Below are 5,626 nucleotides of genomic sequence, written 5' to 3' on the forward strand. Positions count from 1 at the left end.
TCAGTGGCCAAACTCAACCTGTCTCTTTATTGCTGCATTTCTCCGACTTCCACTCAACAAGTAGATTCAGGTGGTCACCTAGCAAGCATTTCCGCCTGCTCACAGGCTTCCTTTAACATTCAGTCCCAGAGAGGAGTTTTCTTCATGGTTCCAGATTTTTTCCAGCTTCTGACAAAGACTGTGGTGTTAAACGGGGGTGATTTTGTTCCCCTTCTGAAACATCAGGCAGTGTCTGGAGATTTGTGTCGTTGTCTCAACTAGGAAAGGAAGAATGTTCTACTGGTAACTGGTAGGTAGTGGACAAGGATGCCCCATAAGGCACAAGACAACACACTTTGTAGTTTTTAGCTGCAGCTGAGTCAGTATCCAGGCCAAAATATCGGTAGTGCCAAGGTTAAGAAACTGTCCCATCATATGAACAAGAATGTTGTCACTTATTTCATCATTTACAAGTGAAAATAATGGGGCACACTGGCTTTTTTTTTTTAATCTTCAGAAATAAAGTGTGAAAGAACATAAAATTGAACTATGAACTAAAATTTACCAGCATCGGGGAAATAGATCTACATGCATATATTTATAGGTTTGTATTAAGGGAGCAGATGGACATTGGACCTCCACTCAAGGACTTACTCAATGCAAGAACACATTGTTCTATCAAATTGGCATTCCATGATCCACACCTTCCCGACATGATCACTGAAGACAAATGTGTGCATAAGCAAATGTGGTGAAGAAAGCTGACGATGCCTGGCTATCAAAAGATATAGCGTCTGGGGTCTTAAAGGCTTGCAGCTAAACAAGCAGCCATCTACTTCAGATGTATCAAAGCCCACATGGAAGAAGCACACCAGCCTGAGTGACCACGAGGTGTAGAAGGGACCAGGTATCAGACATCAAAGAACAAAAAATCATATCAATGTGTGCCCACCTTCCCGATATGATCACTGAAGATAAATGTATACATAAGCAAATGTGGTGAAGAAAGCTGATAGTGCCTGGCTATCAAAAGATATAGCATCTGGGGTCTTAAAGGCTTGAAGATAAATAATCGGCCATCTAGCTGAGAAGGAAAAAAGCCCACAGGAAAGAAGCACACCAGTCTGTGTGATCATGAGGTGTCAAAGGGATCAGGTATCAGGCATCAAAGAACAAAAAAATCACATCATTGTGAATGAGGGAGAGTGCAGAGTGGGGACCCAAAGCCAATCTGTAGGCAACTGGATACCCCCTTACAAAGGGGTCGTGAGGAAGAGACAAGTCAGTCAGGGTACAGGGTAGCAATGATGAAACATACACCTTTTCTCTGTTTCTTTTTTTTTTTTTTTTTGACCAACTTTATTTCTAACCAAGGGTTCTAACTCCTTTTCTCTATTTCTTAAATGCTTCTCCCCCCCCCCCACTATCATGATCCCAATTCTACCTTACAAATCTGGCTAGACCAGAGGATGTACATTGGTACAGATAGGAACTGGAAACACAGGGAATCCAGGACAGATGATGCCTCCAGGACCAGTGCTGAGAGTGGCGATACCTGGAAGGTGGAGGGAAGGTGGGGTAGAAAGGGGGAACCTATTACAAGGATCTACATATAATCTCCTCCCTGGGGGATGGACAACTGAAAAGTAGGTGAAGGGAGATGTCAGACAGTGTAAGATATGACAAAATAATAGTAATTTATAAATTATCAAGGGTTCATGAGGGAGGGGGAGCATGGAGGGAGGGGGGAAATGAGGGCTCAAGTAGAAAACAAATGTTTTGAGAATGGTGAGGGCAACAAATGTACAAATGTGCTTGACACAATGGATGTATGTATGGATTGATAAGAATTGTATATGAGCCCCCAATAAAAATGATTTTTTTTTTAAATTACCAGCATCATCTTTTATCTTGGTGATGATTCATAATCATGTTTTCCCCCCCAGGTGCTATATATTTTACATATATCATTTATCCAACTGAAGCACTTGGACTATCATGAGAAATTTTCTGCTGAGAAAAATAATCTCCTTCAAGGTGAGAATTGCTACACCAAGTTTTAGAAGAAGTGCAAATATATGTATGTACCCTAATTAAAATTAGGTCCTGGGAGAATTTAAGTCTACTGGGAATTCCTCATTTGGGATCATTTCTACAGCTGGCCACGATGGATATATTCCTTTACCAATAGCTTTCACACCTCACAGCACAACTCGTCTTCAAGGTGCTGATAGCTTATTTCTTATCTTGGAGGCCTAAGAATGTGATTTAAAAGTGTACCTAATTGCTGTTTATAAACATGACAAATTTTACAGAGAGATATAGGTCCTGTACTATCTTTTTCTCATCATATAGATCAATACCACCTCAAGGAAGGAGGTCTCACATTGGCTGGAGTCACTCCTTCAAGAAGGGGGACAAAGGGGACCATCCACTTGATGCTGTACCACATTGAAACAAGGCTGTGTCAGATCAACAGGCCGTCCATAGGAATGAGAGGAGACCCTTACTGGAAAGTCAGGTTGAGATCAGGGGACAGGAGCATCTACATTTCCACGGAGGCACTGCTATTTCTGTTGGTGGGTATGGTGAGTAACGGGAGGAGCAACAACCTCACATTGGGAAGGGATGCTGAACAATAATCATAGGGAACCTAAACGGAGAATAAACCCAGTTCTGTGGTCCTGGGTAGACCGTCCTTGAATGTGTCTCTACCTACCTTTCAGTGAACCACACTGTGGATGGACACTACGACGAGCTTAGACGCTGGCCTTACAAGAAACATGGCATCCCCCAAGGGCCACACCAGACTCAGTGTGGAAGCTTGACAGAATGAAATGGGCCCTACCTCCAAAGTACTTACTACCCTGGGACTGAGGACTGAAATACCCTGATGGGAGAGGATGCAAGGGATGGCCACCCCATGACTATGGAAATGGCAGTCATTGGACCTTGGGTGGATCCCCTTTCTTAGTCGATGTCCAATGAAAAGATACCCATAACCACCTTTTGTCTGGTGCTTCAATGCTCCCCTTGCATTAATATGACAGGTTTTGACATGAGAGGCAAGGGTCTACCCTTGTAAGAGATGATGCAGGAAATTTCCCCCTAGCCCCAATCCCCATGCTCAGTGTAAACAGAGCCCAATCAATTTGTACAAAGCAACAACTCATAGATTGCAGTTCACAGTTGGACCATACTCCCATAAATTCCTAATATCAACAGTACCTTAAATTTCATGTCATCAGATAAATTTTTGGTGTTATCAATGCAATCACCTTATACCTTAAGGGGATGATTAACAATGTTTGTTGTTGTTGTTGTTGTTGTTGTTGTTGCTCTTGTTGGTTCTGTTTTTTTTTATTGTTTTTGTCATAATATGACCACCAAAGTAAACCAGAGTCATTCATAACCTGGAGACAAGCAGATGGATTCTAGATTCCCAAGCAATTCTAATCCCAATTCAAGAACAGTTAGTTCTTACAACATGGTCCTGCAGGAAGACATCACTGAAGATAAAGGTGCTACAGCAAGTGTGGTAAAGAAAACAGATGGTGCCTGACTATCAATTACAATAGTATCTGGGTCTTAAAGACTTGTATTCAAACAAGCAACAGTCTAAGTGAGGCATCAACTAAGTCCCTCGGAAGAAGCACACTAGCCTGTGTCATCCAAAGATGACAGTAACAAAATGCAAATATGATGAACAGAAAAGCACCAGAGCTTAAATTGTGAGCATCCAATTTGTAGAAGGCTATGGAGGAGGGTAGCAACCAAAATCTGTGTGTCTGCTTGGATTGGGCCTCTGGCAAATCCCCTCCAGTCACAGGTGAGGGACTCAAACAGCTTTACTATCAGACAGAGATTATTGTAACCTTGATGATGGTGAATCAAACCATGGTACAATATGATACTTGGTCAGTTGACCTCTCTCTTGATCCAACCTGTATTTGCTCCATGCACACATATTTCTTGATCCAAAAAAGAAATTTCTTTGGCCTTTTAAATATTGTTGGTGTTTTTGCTCACTTACTCTTTACTTTTATATTATTATTATTGTTTTCTTTCTATTTCATTGTGTTTTTGTTTTTTATACCTTCTGTTAGGTTTCCCAGTTTAGGAAGCACAGGATTGGATACATAGAGACATTAACTGATGCAATGATTTATCAGGAAGGGGAGGGGAACTGGGAAGCGATCAGTGGATGTGGGAAGAGGAAGGGAGCATTAGAGTTGATGGTGATGAGGTATATACAACTTTTTAGGAGCAGTTTAACTATGGAAGTGTATGATAGTTTTAGAAAACTACTAAGAAAAAAAAAAAGGTAAAGAAAAACCCAACGACCTATGGTTACCAGGGGTGAGGAAGGAAGAGTGTTTGCTTATAGGGCATTGAGTTCAATTTAAGGGTAGTGGAACAATTTGGAGAGGGATAGCAATAATGGTTGTACATCACAGAGTATAATCAATGGCACTGAATTATACATGTAGAAGTTGTTCAATTAATGAACGATTTGTTGTGTATATTTTTGCCAACATTGAAAAAAATTACATGACTAACAATGAGTATCGAGAATAAGAAAAGGGTCTAAAGTTGATTGTGGTACAGATTGTGCAATTTTTCTTGATATGGTTGACCTATTGAATTGTACGATATGTGATGAAGTGCAAATATAACTGTTTAAAAAAAAAGAACAGTCTTGGAAACTCACAGGGGCCATTCTACCTTGTCCTATGGGGTCGCTATGAGTCAGAATCCCTTCGATGGCAGCAGGAAAAAGTACTTAGGGGGACTTCAGATAGTAGCTGTTATAAACCAATGCACAGGGGTTTCAATACTTCAATGAGGAGTTTGTGCAAACTTGTATGACATGGCTGAGCACCAAGAGATCATTGCTGCCCTTGGTAAGGGTTTTTTTCCAGTAGTACCGAAAAGCCCCATTCAGGCTCAGTAGGATGAGAGGTAACGGAGGGGTAGAGGGAGTGACTGGACAACTCTGCCAAGATGTTTGATTTGGGGAAAGACAGGCAACTTTATGATAGCCAGCGTTAGAGATAGGAGAAATTATTGATATATTTTCTATGTTGGCAGAGACTTTAGCATGCAAAAACAGTGAACATGGAGGGCTAGGCCCCATTTAGAAAGAGGGACACTCCTTTAATTTGAATAAGCTGGAAGGAGAGAAGTTTGTAGCCAATTCATAGCTAAAAATTGAAGGAATTATTTCTCAATAGACTCAACCGATTCTTCCACCTGCCCCACCCCATGAAGTCGGTAGGAGGGATAATGCTGAGACTGAGGGGTAAGACATTTGATAAAAGTAGGTCAGCATGTTGATTGAAGGAAAGAGCCCAAATAGCATGTGGCTCTCTCCTTGGATGGACACCTTCATCTCCCAGCTGGACCTGCATTGTGTCCCACTCAATCCATGTCTGTTACTCCCACCTCACCCACAGCCTAGTTCTAGAGTAGCCAGGGTGTTCTTTTCAAAGGAGAGTCAGACCATTTCAATCAGCTGCTCAAAACTCTCTAATGGCTTCCCATAGCCCTTGGAAGAAAATCCCAAGTCCTCACTTGGGTCTATGAGGCATTAATTATGTGGCCTCTGACTACCATCCCAAACTCATCTCTACCACCGTTAGCAGGC

At 41.6% G+C, this 5,626-nt stretch overlaps 1 long non-coding RNA gene across 2 annotated transcripts in view; it reads left to right on the plus strand.

Moving 5' to 3' along the window:
- The window catches only part of LOC123521783, a 16,907-nt gene extending 13,642 nt beyond the window's left edge, over positions 1 to 3,265 (plus strand). Inside the window, exons 2-4 of one of the 2 annotated variants that reach the window (XR_006680133.1) lie at positions 1,926 to 2,016; positions 2,335 to 2,558; positions 2,706 to 3,265. This is a non-coding gene — a long non-coding RNA (uncharacterized LOC123521783). Of the gene's footprint in view, positions 1 to 1,925; positions 2,017 to 2,334 lie in introns of both variants that reach the window. The other variant, XR_006680132.1, reaches the window with a different exon arrangement.
- Positions 3,266 to 5,626: the final 2,361 nt, after the last annotated feature.

The sequence above is a fragment of the Echinops telfairi genome, unplaced genomic scaffold (assembly GCF_000313985.2).
Source record: "Echinops telfairi isolate 266 unplaced genomic scaffold, ASM31398v2 ScPeMD7_60;HRSCAF=208, whole genome shotgun sequence".
NCBI lineage: Eukaryota > Metazoa > Chordata > Mammalia > Afrosoricida > Tenrecidae > Echinops > Echinops telfairi.